At 35.4% G+C, this 17,080-nt stretch overlaps 1 pseudogene across 1 annotated transcript in view; it reads left to right on the forward strand.

Moving 5' to 3' along the window:
- LOC148956811 (signal recognition particle receptor subunit alpha-like) overlaps positions 1-17,080 on the forward strand; it is an 86,171-nt pseudogene that overhangs the window by 39,732 nt on the left and 29,359 nt on the right. Inside the window, exons 5-7 of the transcript XR_016141986.1 lie at positions 2,464-2,578; positions 10,061-10,235; positions 16,730-16,785. The product of XR_016141986.1 is annotated as a signal recognition particle receptor subunit alpha-like (transcript). The remainder of the gene's footprint in view (positions 1-2,463; positions 2,579-10,060; positions 10,236-16,729; positions 16,786-17,080) is intronic.

Raw genomic sequence — 17,080 nt, forward strand, 5'->3', positions numbered from 1 at the left:
CAATATCAATAGTTTAAGACATCAGCTGCTTGATCAAATGAGTAATTGTATCAGCTGATACTAGAGGGACAGGCTTTTGCTGCACTTTTATGGGAAGGCATTTGGCAAGCAGTTGGGAATATTGGCTATGTACAGTAAAATTAATAGGGAAAATATACTAGGATGATGTTGGATCCAAGCTGATTGTGGAATATTATTATTCTTATAATCAGTGAACTTAGAAGAGTGCAACACTAACTTCCAATCTTTGGAATTGCTGAGAAAATTGTATCCAGTTTTAAAAACAGACCACATTAGTCTTTTGTCAGTCATTTGTGTTTTATGCTTAACATCCAAACGGTACAATCAGAGGAATGCCCATAGGCAATCCAGATTTGCAAACCTTTGTTTTGCAGATGTCAGATTTGTTTTGACAAGTTTTTGTTATTGTTGTGAAAAAGTCAGACCTAATATTAAAACTATTAAAAAGTAAGCGTTCGTTTACGCTTTCTCAGCGGGCATCGCTGGGCCTTGATATAAATCTCAATTTTTTAGCAGAAAGGTAATATATCTTAAAATTCCTTTTAGTAATTGTTTTTTAGTAAAAGTCGTTAAACTCGTAGAATTGTCTTAAAGTTCGATAGGTTTGAAGACAGAAACTTATTGGCCTTGGTGTAGATTTTCCTCGTAAATTCAAATTACTCAATAATATTTCAACATTGGGATAGTAGGAATTTCAACGTTTGGGTACTGCTGGTGATTGCTGGGAGTTTCTTGGGTCTCCTTGTGTTAAGCTCAAGGTGGTTGACCCCAATAGTGAAAGTGCAATAATAAGGATTGTTGAAAGTATTCTTGGTAAGGCATCTTCCAGGCCTGATAAGATTTATGTACTAGTAATTAAGTATTTTATTTATCGTCAATCCTTGCATGACTTTTTAAGCGGAGAAATTTATTATTTGCTATGGTAGCATTTTCAAATGCTTTGGAGTCTGCATGGATAATTTTTTTTTATTCTTGTTTTTCAACAAAAATTACTGGAGTTCCGATTTTTTTTTGTCTGTAGAAATTCTTCTCTTCTCTTTTTATGTCTTGTGCATTGCTAAATTTTGCTTCCCGATTTTTTATTATGGAACGGCACAAACAAAATATGTGTGTGAACTTAGAGAACTTTCTGGTCTTTGTTCTCTCAATGGATAAGAGTCTGTCTGAAATTGAATATGTATATTTCTGAGATTCAAGGTTTTGGTGAGCGGAACATTGATTTGCTACCTTGGTAGGTGAGCCTACTCTATTGCAGTTTCTGCCTCTTGCCGCATGACAGTTCGTGTTGCCGAAATGTGCAAGTACGTAGAAATTAAATGGTAGAAATCTAATCGTTTCCCTGACCATCTAGAAGTACATTATCATGGCTCTAATAAAAAAAAGGTAGAGGTAATATCTCTTGCATCCCCGAGTTAAAACCTAAAATTGCTGCCTTTCTGCCTGGCTATTGTTCTGTACTTTTAACACAGCCCCAAGCAATGGAGATGGCTTTGAAATTGTTGATCACTTACAACCTGACATGAAGAACTATACTGGTTTTGATTGACTCTCAGTTGGCTGTATTCCCTGGATTCAGTTTATTTTTCTGCCCCTAACTCAGCTATAAATGCTATTCTTAAATTTATGAATTCAATTTAAGGCTTTCTTTGTCTCAAGAGAACCATATAGAATGATACTGCAATTCTGCTAGTAATTATTGCTGCAGATATCCCACTGTCCGATCACACTTTGAAGTTCAATGTTAGAGAAGCTCAAAGGTACACAGTTAAGGTCCTTTATTCTCTGGTTTTGTTTCATCCACTCCAGTCCAGGGACTTGTCCATAATCTGTTACCCACTGAAAGCTGGATATCTTCTTTCGAAGAATTTTTTTTTTTTTTTTTTTTTTTTTTTTTTTTTTTTTTTTTTACGGCAATGTACACCGTCATTGCTATCAATCTGAAGAAGATATTTAGCACATTTTTTTTAACCACAATAGCTGCTCTACAGACCAGATCTACAAGGTGAAAGAAGCTTCATGGGCGTTTTTCTTTCCAAATGAAAGACAAAGACTGTTTCAATAGTCATTGTGATTATAGATTTCATTCATCCAGCTCTTGATTAGGCAGAATTCCTGTGAGAATATTTTTAGATGGATGTAAAAGCTTTGATAGTCTCAGTCGTAAGACACCTTCTATACTAACTGTCCTATATTGACTAAGAGATTCTTCTTATCTTCGGTTTAAATTGTGTTTTGGTTATAAACACAAAAGAAGCCGTCAAGAGAAGAAAAAACAATCAAACATTTGTTTTGTTTTTTGTTCTTCATTTGGTATCCTTTTTTTCATATCCGTTCTTTTGAATTCAGTCTGATTTTATTTGCAGATATGTTTATATTTATCGGTTGGGCATGTAATTCCTCATTTTTAATGTGTATTTGTTTTATTGTACCACTTACTTTTAGAAGCAGTCAAGGCTGATGAGAAATTGGCTTGTGAGGCTAATGGCACAATAGATCCATCAGAATTTGCAATGTTTGAACGCAAGAAGCCAACAGCAATGAGAAAAGGGGCACAGCCGTAAGTATTCCATGCCTTTTTCTTGTTATGCTAAGTGATAAATAAAGCTGGAGATCGTTATTATGCAGAGCAAGCCAAAACTGACATTTTTTGTGAACGACATTGTACAGACCAATTCGGAGGTGATATTGTACGTGAACAGTATGATTCCAAAAGTTGAGGATTTTTTCTTACCAAGATAGTCTTTCCATTGTCTTAGTAACAAAAAAAGTCATCATTTCTAGAAATTAGTTTCCTGTATGAAATAAAGTGAGTTCGTCTTAGAAACTTATAAAATTCAACACAATGGTACTTATCTCCTGTTAGAGAATATCAGCCTACCACAGGTAGCTTTCTGAAGCTGGTATCGGCCAAAAAAGTTTCGTGCAAAAGTTATCCCTTTTCTTCTCGAAGCTTATCCCTTTTATTCCTTTTCTCAGTTATCCCTTTTTCTTCTTCTCTTTTCCATAATTGTTTATTCAAACCTTTTCAAATTTGAAAAATAGCAGGTTTGCAAAAGGAGCCATTATGCAACAATAAAACTGAATTGGATTCAGTATTAAAAACTGCACCAATATCACCGGAATGTCCTCATTTTATGTTTTAATTGAAACAACGGTTGGAAAAAACAACTTTTTCTAGGAAAACTAATAAATATTTATAAAAGACTTAGATTTCTATCTTATGAAATCAGAATTTGTTGTATGAAATACACTGTACTGGCTCAGATTTCTAAGCTTATAATAAATCATTTATTGCTTCTAGAATTCTGATTTTTCAATGAAATAATGACATTTAGCCCTCCTTGCACCGTTCTTCTCTCCAAATGTCACCTTTCTTGTAAAGGAGCTTCGTAATTGCTCAGTGTACATCTACCGAACATGGGAGATGTATGAAAAATAATTAATTACCTAAAAAAATAAATAACCTAAAAAAAGCTGTCTATAAGAAAAGTGCAAGATATTGCGTAAAAGTTTTTTTTTTTTGTCATAGCTGCAACCCAATACGATTTTGTATTCTTGCATATGATAAAATTTTGTGAAACAAGTCTAATTAACTATATTTTTAACAGTTATGATGACAAGTTCTATTTCTCATGTTTTTCACTTTGTAATCTAGCCAACCCATCACCTTTTCCCTTCTATTTCATACTCAATTGTCACACACCTTTTTACTTTTTTTCATGGTACAAAGTAAGTATCCTAGATAGCGGCTTTTTTTTGTTTGGAAAATTTAAAGTCACGTGTATTCTGGTCGGAGAACCTGCTGGAGCATGATAAGTTACGGGTTTTGATTGGTAGTCAATATTTTGAAATAGCACAAAGTAAGTATGCTAGATAGTTGCTTTTCTTTGAGCTGCATTTGCAGACTGTCTGTCAAAAACTCAGTCTGCAGTGCGCTAACTCTTAAACTAATGCTTTCATATCTGGTAATCGGACGGTGAAAATTCTCTTACAAAGAAGTAAGATTGCATCTTAGCATTAGTAGATTGTTCGCATACGAAAGAAGACCAGAGGCGGTTTTAGGGAGGGACAGAGCAGTTGGAGGGACAGTGTTAAGCTAGAAAACAATTCTTACTGCATAATAGGCATAATTATTGTACCTAACGCATTAGACATGCAGATCCACTATACTGAATATAAATGTTTTTTTTTTTATAACTTTAATAAATCCAATAATATTAACATTTTGATTACTAAATATCAGTATATATATATTAAACTGACAAAGAACATTGATTTGTATTTTTTTTCAGTAAAGTGCAAATTATATTCTCGCCTTGGGAAGGCATAGGGGTTTTGAGCCCAACTTATGTTAATTTCTGCTCGTTTTGAGTTTGACTCGGTTATTTATTGTAATTTCTGTTCGTTTTGGGTTTCATGTATTTATCGATGCTGATTTGTGGTAGTTTCACCCTTGGTAGATTATTTTATTTTATTTTTGCTCATTTTTTGTTTAATGAAGTTCTTTACTTTTCTTTGACAAACTTATTTTGTGGAAAAAGCTTTTTTAATTAATTTCTGTTCGTTATATGTTGACATAGTCTTTTCAGGGAAAAAGAAAATAAATACTTTAAATCTTTTTGTTTTTTTAAAGACTTTATAGTTTGGCCTGCTATTTGTATAATGGCGAAAAACTTTTCAGCAATTTTTAACAACATACACCCATTAAAAAATCTTGGACACAAATAGTAGTGTTTAATTTAGTTTCATACCTCCTCTAGTTGACCTGAAATGGAAAACTTGATACCATTCGCAAGAAAATCAGTTCAGTTTCTTTCATAACTTGTATGTACTAAGGCTACTTTGATTTGGTTAAATTTTAAGAGCAGAAGTAGTCCCGAAAGTTTGAAAATGATACCCTCAATTGTTATTAGCAAACCGCTTAGAGGCCTTATTTGGAATTAGCATTAACACAGTGCATTTTTATTTAATATTAAGGCAACATTTAGTTTTTAAACATAATGGGCAAATGGGAGGGTGGGCGTGGGACGGGGATTAGTTGCCCTCCAATCGCTTTCGGCTATTAAAAAGGGCTCAGTCCTTTCTATTTTCAATCGAATGAGCCATTTTCGAAGTTCCTATGAAAACTCCTTCGATACGAAGTGCCCTGGTCGAAACAACAACAACAACTACAAAAAATAAAACATTATACCCACATCGATCTTTACTATAAAAATGTCAAGCCTTCCAATCACTTTCGTCTATTAAAAAGGGCACTAGGCCTTTCGATATCCAATCGAATGAGCCCTTTTTGAGTTTCTACGACAACGCTTTCTATAAACACCTTATATGCCCCCATGGCATAACTTACACAACCCTTGACCTGAGGGCTGGGTGGGGGGGGGGGGGTGTCATCCTCAAAGACCTGATTTCCAGATTTTTCTACTACGTTGAACAAAATGGCTATCTGGAAATTTTGATTGGAAGTGTTCGGAGGAATGGTAGGCGTGAGGGGGGTTAGTTACCCTCCAATCACTTTAGATTATTAAAAAGGGCACCAGCCCTCTCGATGTCCAATTAAATGAGCCCATTTTGAAGTTTTATAAACCTTGTATGCCCCCAGGGCATAACTTACAACTTTGCCCTTGGGGCTCTGGGGGGTTTGTCATCCTTAAATGCATAATTTCCAGAACTTTCAACGACGTTGAACAAAATGGCTGTCTCTAAACTTTGATTGAATGTTTTTGGGGTAATGGTGGGGGTGAGAGGGGGTTATTTAATCTCCACTCACTTTCGACTATTAAAAAGGGCAATTTCAATTTCCAACCAAAATAGCCCTTTTTGAAATTTCTACAACAACTTTTTATATAAACCTTATATGCCCCCAGGGCATAACTTAGAACCCTAGCACTAAGGGCTCAAAGGGGGCTATCATCCTAAAAGACCTAACTTCCAGAACTTTTAACTGCATTGAACAAAATGGATATCTCAAAATTTTGATTGGATTTGTTTGGGAAAAGGGTGGGCTTGAGAGGGGTGGTAGTCGCTCTCCCATCACTTTCAACTATTAAAAAAGGCACTACCCCTTTCATCTTCCAATTGAATGAGCCCTTTTGAGGGTTCTACGACAACGCTTTCAATAAAAACCTTATATGCCCCCAGGGCATAACTTACAACCCTTGCCCTGAGGGCTATGGGGTGTTGTTATCCTTAAGGACCTAATTTCCAAAACCTTCAACTACGTTGATCGAAAGGAATATACCAAAATTTTGAGTGGATATGTCGGAGAAAAAGGTGGGCATGAGTGGGGGGGAGGGTTTGTTGCCGTTAAATCACTTGTGACAAGTAAAAAGAGCACTAACCCTTTGAATTTCAAATCGAATGATCCCTTTTTCAATTTTCCACGACAAAGATTTCAGTAAAAACCTTATATGCCCCCAGGGCATAACTTATAACCCTTGCCCTGAAGACTTTTGTGGAGTATCCTGCTCAAAGGTATAATTTTCTGAACTTTAAACTGCGTCGAACAAAGTGGCTATCTCAAAAATTTGATTCGATGTATTTGGGGAAATGATGGGCGTGGAAGGGGAGTTAGTCGCCTTCCAATCATTTTTTACTAATAAAAAGGGCACTAGTAATTTCAATTTCCAATCGAATGAGCCCTTTTTGAAGTTTTTACGACAACGCATTTTATAACAACCTTATATGCCCCCAGGGCATAACTTACAACCCTTGCCCTGAGGGCTCTGGGGGGGGGGGTTCATCCTCAAAGACCTAATTTCCAGAACTTAAAACTACGTTGAATAAAATGGCTATCTCTATGTATTGACTGGATGTGTTTGGGGAAAAGGTGGGTGTGAGAGGGGGGTTATTTGCCCTCCAATCACTTTCAACTATTAAAAAGGGCACTAGCCCTTTAAATTTCCAATCGAATGAGCCTTTTTTGAAGTTTCTACGACAACGCCTTCTATAAAAACCTTATATGCCCCCAGGGCATAACTTGCAACCCTTGCCCTTAAGGCTGTGGGGGATTGTCCTCCTCAAAAACATAATTTCTATGAGGAAATTAACTACGCTGAAAAAAATGATTATCTCTAAATTTTGATTCGATGTGTTTCGGTAAATGGTGGGCGTGGATGTGGTGTTAGTTGCCTTCCAATCACTTTCGACTATTAAAAAGGGCACAAGCCATTCCAATTTCCAATTAAATGAGCCCTTTTCGAAGTTTCTACGACAACGTCTTCGATACGAAGTGCCCTGCTCTAAAGGAAAAAAATAATAAATAATACATTGTGCCAACATCATTCTTATATGCCCCCAGGGCATACCTTAAAACCCTTGTCCTGAGGGTTGTGGGGGAGTGTCCTCCCGAAAAACATGTTTTCTATCTCGAAATCAGTTTTGGATCTAGTTTTGGCCAAACTGTGCGAAGCTATTGACCCAGCAGTGCTAGATCAAGATGGTAAAGACCTATTCTTGGTGCTTCAAAATATAAACTGCAGCGAACAGACGTGAGCAGCAATGGGAGGCGTGAGCCAAAAAGCCAGGGTCAAGCTCCTGTTGGTTGTTTTCCAACACTTTATCGATGCTAGCTAATGTCTGAAAGCGAGCATTCGCGTCAATGACAGCGAGCATTGAAGGAACAAATTCCTTACTCCTTCTTTGAGAAAAGATCCTCTGTCTGTTGAAAAAATGTAGATATTGACTGGTTGCCAAATAAGTGGTGGCTCATTCAGTGTTGGAATCTGTTTCCCCAAATAATAAAAAAAATATGTAATCCAGCATTAGACTCTGACTGCCAAACTGACTGACAAAGATGCACTGAAGCCGAATTGTGAGAAAGTTGAATTGTATATCAAGAATTCTGAGATTAAATAAAAAATCAAGTTTTGTTTTTAAGTGGAAATAAGAATGATTATTAAAATGAACAGAGTTATTCCGAATGAGATGGGCTACCCCTTCCATAACCCTTCACTCATTACGCTAATATACTTTAAAAATGAAGTTTCGTTGAAAAAGCTTCTTATTCCGATTTAACTGCTCCTTGTTTTTCAGCTCTGTTCTTAAAAAATTGAGAAGAAAATTCAAACTTTAGCCTAAAGCATTGTGCAAAGTTAGTAAAGGAAGTGAAGGTTTTCAATATAGAAAAACATTACCACGTCTTTACCACTCCTATCCACATCTATAAAAAGTAAGCGTAGATATGGTAATAGTTCTTGATTAAAAATGTTTGCGAGTGCTAGACGCTGTGCTGCCTTCTAGTAAGCTTCAGACACACAAATGTTACTCGTTGTATGATTTATGGCCAGTGTTGGGTAAGCTTTAGCATATATAACTAGAACGATGCTAGTATCCATCATTGAAAGATTTCGGTTATTTAAATATAATCTGGTCCTTCTTTCTGACTCCATGACTCCCTGTTTGCATGTCATTGTTGTTGTTTCTTTGTACAAGTAAACAAAAAGACTGGCCGAAACAATCAGTATACTCTCACTATGTATATTGAATTATAAAGAAATGTATCTAATGTTTCAATGGCTCTAATCTCTCGCGGAACCATCATAGTGGCTCAAAAATTATATCATTTCCGCAAAAATTGGGCATGGAGTAGGAATTCTCAGAAGATTGAAGCATCTTCTGCCGGAACGTACTCTTCGCACGATATTTTTTTTAATGTCATCTCCCCGTATACGTATATCATATGGATGAGTAGTGTGGAATAGCATCTTTTATGTTAATCAATTTTTTTTCCTAGCATAGTGATTTATATTTACAATGGTTTAAATTTTTGATTATTATGTTAAATAAAGTCAAAGTATGTAGATCACATTATTGTCACTGAACAGAGTAAAGTAATGGAGGCTTGTTAGTATTGACATGTAGCCTACTGTAAATTAATTTCGTTACATTTTTAAAAAGAAGAGAAACGCTGTCAGTATTTTGCCAAATAAGTTTCGGATCACTTTCAGCAATAAAAATGCAAGACTGCCAAATCTGAAGATACATTTTCTATTTGCTATTTTTCTGTTTAATTCGAAAATATTGGAATAAATTTGAAAACCCCAGTTTTCAGTGTTATTATTCATTTGTACCACAAGGGAATTTTTCACAACAGGGAGGGCCTGGGATAGTCTCTAAAGTTTCTAAATGGTACGGAACTATAAAATATGGTTAAATATTCTACAAAAATACAACTATTTTGTAAGCGTAAACTTGTTCGGCTTACTACTTTGCGAGGAGAACTCGTTAGTCTTCAACAAAAGTTTTTAAGGTCAAGATTTTTTTGGTAATTGTCAAAAGCTCTGAAGAATGTAAAGATATTTCTAAGAACTAAGAACTAAGATGGGGATTTTGAAACCAGTAGTAGTTACAGTGATCAAATATGATCCTGAAACATGGATGCTCTGAAGGGTTGAGGAAGATGTGCTAGATGTTTTCTAGAGGAATTTTCTTTGTGCAATTTTATGTTCTTGTTTGAATGACCATTTAGCTGGCTGCGAAATATACGGAAATGTGATTTGATCCCACTCTCAAATACTATAATGAAATAAAGGTTTATGGGGAAAAGATGATAGGTTACCAGAAATAGTGATTTTTTGCAATCCATACAGGGCCAAACTGAAAGGGGGACATTTTTGTCTAGGGAGGGAAGAGTTCGTAAGAAAAAAATTAAAGAAGTAAGAATCTCACGGTAGGAATTAAATAATGAATCTGAACAGAGGATGAATGGGGGAGTGGGAACGTGCGCAACAATTTTAGCCTCAAATGGCTTGGTTCCAGAGAGAGGTTTCAATAGTAGAAGCTTTTATCTCCCTATATTCTAGAAAAATACATAGAACATAGTCACAAACAGGCCCGTGCTTTAAGAGGGGTATGGCTGATTTTTTCTGGTTTGGTCAAAAGCAATAATTAACAGTTTTTTTTCTTGGAGGATGTTCTTTTTTATTAATCCCAGCGAAATTCACCTTTTCCATCTATAAACATTTAACCCCTCATATATGTATAGATATCTACCTAAGATAAATTTACTTGATTTAACTCACTTGTTCTTTTTTTATAGAAAGAGTCCAAAAAGTCAAGAAGCAATCAGTCCAAAGGGTAGCAATAAAAAGGGAAAAACTGCAACAACTTGGGACCTATCTGGCACTAGTAAAGATACCCCTAGCTTGGACTACGGTAAAGACGGTCCAAAAGACATAATAGTTGGTGAAAGTGAATTTTTGCCAGACCGCAATGTAAGTGTATTTTATGGGTCTTTGCTGTTGCTTTGCTTTGAAATAAGATTAAAGAGACTTTGTATAAAAAGATTATTACAAAAAGAGAAACTTTTTGTCTAAAAATGTACATAATTTAACAGTAGCCCTTGGGGATTTAGATTGAAATGAAGCGCTAGAAGAGAGAGATCCTAATAGGTTATTGGATGTTTTTTTTTCACCGATTATTATTGAACCATTAGATCATCCTTGTCCTTGTGGAAAATTACATCGTAGGAAATTAAAAAAAAAAACTTGAGCTACTGGTTCACTCCTGAGATCAATTATTGAAAAAAATCGTCTAAATAAAATAAGAAAGAAATATCCATAAACGGAATATTTTAAGATTGAAAATCATAAAAACATACTGGTGAAAACTTGTGTAGAATAAGTGAAAAAATATATTTTGAAAGTTCTTTTAGAATGTAGATTTACCGTAAAAAACATCGACTTTAACTAAGTAAGTATTGGAAATAATTGTAATGGTTTTTAACCAGAAATATTGATGAGTATGAATATTGTCTTGAGTTCAATCTTTGCTGTTGTTGAATCTTTTAGTGCTCATTTTGCTTGTATTGGTTCTGATTATCTGACTCAGGATCTGGGTTCAACTTTATCCCATTCAAATAAGGATTATTTTCCTACATTAGAGGGTACAATTATGTTTTTGACCCCGGTTTGTTTTAAAGGATTCTAATAAACTCTTAATAAGTTAAAGAGAAACTATTCACTGAATTTAGTGAATTTACTTTCACTTAACTTTCATCTACTATATATATATAGTTTTCCAAAACATACAATAAATAAAAAATAAATTACTATAATAATCAAGATGACTGGAAAGAAATGATGAAAATAAATTGGATGTTTAGTATATATTGACATCAATTTCGGGAATCTCAACAATTAAAGAGTTTATTTCACTGTATTTTTTTCTATTTTCCAACATTACAAATAAAAAAAAAAGTGTATAATATTTTGCTTTCAATAAAGCGCAAATGAACAAATAGGCTTTAGAACTATTAAGATAGTGGAAGGGCAAAGGGGCATTAGTCAGACTCCCGTTTGTAGTATAATATTTGTTTGTTTTAAGTTTTACTTGAGTATTCAATTAAATATTTTACTTGTTTAAGGTTTATTTATCATCTATATTAGTGTCTGTTATCCTTATGTTTGATATGATCATCTATTCAATTTTTGTTTGTTTTAAGTTTAATTTATTCTTTAATAATAATAATGTCTGGTCGTTTTGAGTTTGAATTACCACAGGACTCTATTTTTGTTGGTCTTAAGTTTAATGTGGCTTGTTACATTTCTTTTGAAAACTTCTTTTTCGCAGGGTTTTTTCTTAATTAACTATTGTTTGTTTTGTATTACCAAAGTTTTATTATTGGTTAATATAATGAATACTCCTCAAATTTTTTGCGTCTTCAGCTTAAGAATTAAAATATCCGATTCTGATTTGAGTATATTGATTTATTTTAACATCCTTCTCAACATTCCCTTAAAGTTTCAACTAAATCCTATTATCTTCTCCTGACATTGCAGATACATCCTTTTGGCAAACGGGATGCACATACTCTCTTTTGATCGAGTTCAACATCCCCCTCAGTATTCTCTGAAAGTTTCAACTTGATAATTTTAGCTGTTCCTGAGATATTGAAGACACGCCCATTAACAACGGGATGCGAATTGTGTCTAGTCCAATATTCCCTCAATTTTCCCTGAATGTTTCAACTTGAGGCCCTTCCACAACTGTTACTGTTCTTAAAACATTGAAGATATGACGTTTTGACAACCTGGATGCATACAGTTTATTTTGTATAACATCACTTTTAGCATTCTATTAAAGTTTTAACTCAACACCCGAGGCCGTTCCTGAAATCAATGTAGATACGCCCTTTGGACAACTTGGATTTATCTAGTGTATTTTGATTTATTGCATTATGCCCCTCAATATTCCCTGAAATGTTCAGCTTAGTGACCATGGTCAGCCATGGGATATTGTAGATACGCCAGTTGGACAACCTGGATGCACTGCGCCATTTTGACAAGTGGGATGTAGTTACATTCTTTTGATTTAGTTCCACAGTTCTAGTTGCAATAGTAAAAGTATCAGTAGTATTTGCATTCATAGTTGCGACGCACAGTAATAGTAACAGTACTAACAGTAGCAGTCGCTGTCACAAGTAGTAGTTGTCGCACTCGTAGCTGGAAGTAGTCACAGTTGCAAGTAGTAAGATTCGCAAGTAGCCGGAATAGCTGTCGAGCTGCAGTTGTATTTGCAGTCGTGAGTTAGTAGTTGCAGTCGCGGTCATAAGTCTTCGTCGTCGAATGTAGTCACAGTCACAAGTATTCGCTGTCGCAAGCAGTCTTGGTTGCAAAAAGTTACAATCGCAAGTAGCCTTAGTCATAGTTACAGTCATAAGTAGTCACAGTTGCTATTATTCACGATCACTAGTACTTGAATTCGCAAGTAGTTGCAGTAGCAGATAAAAGTAGTCGCAGTAGCGGTTGCAAGTAGTCGTAGTCCTGGTCGCAACTAGTCGTTGTCGAAGCCTCATGTAGTCTAACTTGCGAGCAATCGTCAGTATTCATAATCACAGTAGCAAGTAGTTGTTGTCACGATAGTAGTACTGATAGTGGTCCTGAGAGTTTCAATTTAATACATTTAGCCACACATAAGATATTGCAAATAAGCTCTTTTGATAACCTCGATATATGTAGCGTCTTTTGATTTAGTTTAACATCCATGAAGTTCCATTTTAATATCCTTTGGTTTTTCTGACACACCAGGATTAAATACTACCCCTGATAAATCCTGTCTGTAAACAATGGGCATATTGCATAATTTACAACCCTCCCACCGGGGATGGGATAGCTTAGCATCCTCAGAGGTATAGTTATTGGACCTTTTGACTGTTTTGGACAAAGTGGCTTTTTCATAATTTTGATCAGTTTCTAGGGGAGTATCTAAAGACGACTAGGGGCCTTTGACTACAGAATACTGTCCAATTTCCCCTGAAGGTGTCAGCGTAATACTCTCAGCCGCTCCTGATATATTGCTTATGCGCCCTTTTGACAATCACCCTGCACATAGTGTGTTTTGATTTTGTTCGACAACCTCCTCAACATTTCCGGAAAGTAGTCTCAAGTACAATCAGTCGTAGTCGCGGTCGCAAACAGTCGCAGTTGCAGCCGCGATAGTATTTGTAGTTTTTTGTGGCCCTGAAATTATCAAGTTAATTCCGCAGTCGTTCCCAAGATTTTACAGATTCTCCCTATTGTCAGCCTGGATTCAAACTTTTTTTTTTTTTTTTTTTTTTTTTTTTTTTTTTTTTTTTTTTTTTTTTAATTCAGCATCTCACTCAACATTCCTTGACGTTTCTCCATAACACCTTCAGCTTTTTTGGACTCACCCACTATATTGTCTCTTTCCCCATGATAAATCCTATATACAGTGAGAAAATTGTATAATTTAATACCCTTGTCTCATTGGCCTGCAGATGATTTTGCATCTCCGGAGGCTAGTTATTAAACCTTTTGACTATTTTTAACAATTTTTTTTTAATGTCGATCAGTGATTGGAAGGGGGCATCTAAATAGGACAAATGTGGAAAGACTAGCTGGCCTCCAATCACTATCGAGCATCCCTTTGAGCATGCCCGGAAAGTTTCAGTTTGGTACCCTCACCTGTCCCTGAGATATTGTTGATATACCATACCCTTTGGAGAACCAGCCTGTACATAGCGTGTCTTGATTTTGCTAAATATGCCGTTCGGAATTTCTTGAAAGTTTCTCAGTCGCAAGTAGTTACAGTCGAGTCGCGTGTAGTCGCAGTCACAAGTAGTTTTAGTCGAAGTCACAAGTAGTCTCAGTTGCATGAAGCCACTGTCAAGAGTAATCTTAGTCGTAGTCACAGTTGCAGTCACTATAGCTGTTGCAGTTGTAGTGGCCCTGAAAGTTAGAACACTTACCCGTTCGTTAGGTGTTGCAGATACGCCTTTTTAATTATCTGGATGCCTATAGTGTATTTTGGTTTAGCTCAACGTACCCCTTAAAATGCCCCCAAATTTCACCACAATGCCCCTAACCTTTTCAGACACATCCAGGATCAGGCGTCCATCCCTTTTCCATTGATAAATCCCACTTGCAAGAATGGCTCGGGGGCTTGGGGGGCATGGCATCCCTGAAAGCATAATTGTTGCACCTTTTGAGTATTTGAGTAAAATGGATTTTCAAAATTCCTATCAATGCTGAGGGAGGGCGTCTAAAAGTGCAAGGGGACTGCTTACCCTTTAACCACTCTTCAACATCGCCCTTAACATGCCCTGAAAGTTTCAACTTAATACCCTCAGCCGTTCCTTCGGTATTGCTGATACGCGCTTTTGACAACCAACCTGCGTATAGTGCACTTTGGTTTAGTTTGACTTCCCCCTCAAAATTATCTGAAAGTATTAACTTAATACAAAAATGTTTTTTGATGACTCAAGATCAGACATGCCCCTTTTACCCAATAACCAACCGTCTGCATAAACAATGAGCAAATTGTATAACTTACAACCCTTGCCGAGGGGCTGTGGGAGGATCTGTCATCTCCGAATGCCTTGTTGTTTGAACTTTTGACTATTCTGAACAAGATAGTTGTTTCAAAATTTCAGTCGGATATCATAGGGGACATATAAAAAGGGCAAGGGAAGGAGGTTAGTTCACCTCCGTCCAATTTGCAGCATTCTCCTCAACATGCCCTGGAAGCTTTATTTTATTATCCAAAGAGGGAAAGGGGTAGAGGGGATTGCCCTCCGATCACTCTTGAACATTCCTAGACCCTGACAGTTTCAACTTAAGCCCTCAGCCATACCTTAGATATTGCTGATACGTCCTTTTGATAACGAGTATGCACATAGCGTGTTTTTATTGTGTTGGTTATCCCTCTCAATATTTCCGCAAGATTTCACCTTAATACCCTAGGCCTTTTATGCTAAACATTGAACACCTTGATATACTACATTGAAGCCATATCGCTCTTTAATATAGGTAATGCTATAGCGTTGCCTCTTAAAATGACCTATACTATACAAAAAAAAAGATCATATTTTTGAAATCAGCACACAAAAGTGCATCTGAAAATATGCTTAGGTTCTTATAATTTATTTTGAACATTTGAAACACCCTAATTTCTTCAAAATATAATATAAAATTCCGACCTAAAAGGTTTGGATGGAAAGAATTCGATTACTTGTCGAAATTTAACGTAAAAGTCAAATCCTATTGGGAAAACTTATAAATAAAAATTGAAAAATTAGATCGTATTAATTAAATTGTCCTGTCGACTCCCAATAATTTTTTATATTGCAGAAAACTGAGCTATTTATCGAAATTAAGGTTTTTATTGTTTGTTTTCATAAAACTTGATTATCTCTACGCTACCTGGTTTTTTTTTTGCAATATTAGAGCCATATTAAACCCCTTATTTCAATTTTTCTTATTTTTCTTATTTACTTTTGCAGTTGATGTTTTCATCCGACTTGGAATATTTAAAGATAACACTACTAAAGTTTTCTGGAGTATATTTGTAGAATATAATGCTAAAGAAAGTAAGCAAAGTTTACTTCGGAATAAATTTTAAAATATTATTTGAAAGAGCTGAAATCTACATGATAAATATTTTTCAGGAAGTTTTTTGAGGAAATTTTTTCTCTAAATTTATGGTTGTGTCATAACTGACTGTTATTGTTATTTAAAGCATGTACCAGAATAATTTTAAGTAAAGGTCAGGTAGACTTCATGTTCTTATTTTTACGAAGCTTGTATTCTATTAAAGCGTATTCTGACATATTGTATTTCACTTGGTCTAATCAAAGAAGACGTAACATAAAACAGTTCAAGGAAACTTGACTCTTCGAGTCAAAAATAGTAACAAGACTTCACCTGCTAAATACTATTGACCAACTGATGTACACAACAGGGTGTCAGAAACAGCGCTTATCACCCCCGCCGTGGCTAGTTCTATTGGTTTCATTTGTGGTTTTGCTAATTGTTTTGATATTTATGCTCTTTTTAGCTTTTTTTCTTAATTTTTTTCTACACTATTTATCTTTTTGATCTAGGTCTATGTGTTTAATATTAATATAATGCGTTCTGGGTGGCCTGCTTCCCATTATTCTCAGTTGAAGTTTCCATAATTATGTTAATAAAGTATTGTAGTTTCATCAGATTTTGGTATATTTTATTATGATTAACTTAACTTCAATTCTTGAGTGTGGTCGGGATAACACGTAAGCATCATAAAAACTTTTGTCATCCTTGATATAAATTACGAACAGGAAATAGTAGAAAGTTCAATTGTTGGATATTTGGGAAGGTTTAACAGGATGCTTTTTAAAAACCGCTACTGATTGCTGACTTTTTTAGGCCATAGGAAGCTTAAGAGGGGAAGTACCGGATATGCTCCCAGATGGCGATGATGATTTTGATGCACCAAAAGAGAAAAACAAGTAAAGAAGTCACAGGGAATGTTTTCTTTATTTAAGTAAGTTTTTTTCATCTTTCCTTAGGTTATGCTTCTATCCTCTTTTAGCGATTGAATAAATAATAGATCTAAGTGCCACCTATATTATTAAGCACCTTGTTAATGTCTTAAATAACACTTCCATTTAAAGCAATAGATTTTTTTTTTTAAATTTAACCAACAGTTAAATTCGACAAAATTCTTCAACTCAAACTGTAATATTGGGATTCATAAACAGAAATTAAGAGCAATTTGTTGCCAATGTGGTACTACACATTAAGCCACAGTAGAATTGTAACTAACTACGCCCTCTCCC

Source organism: Artemia sp. Qi Xiang Cuo, chromosome 1, assembly GCF_049724085.1.
Source record: "Artemia sp. Qi Xiang Cuo chromosome 1, ASM4972408v1, whole genome shotgun sequence".
Lineage (NCBI taxonomy): Eukaryota > Metazoa > Arthropoda > Branchiopoda > Anostraca > Artemiidae > Artemia > Artemia sp. Qi Xiang Cuo.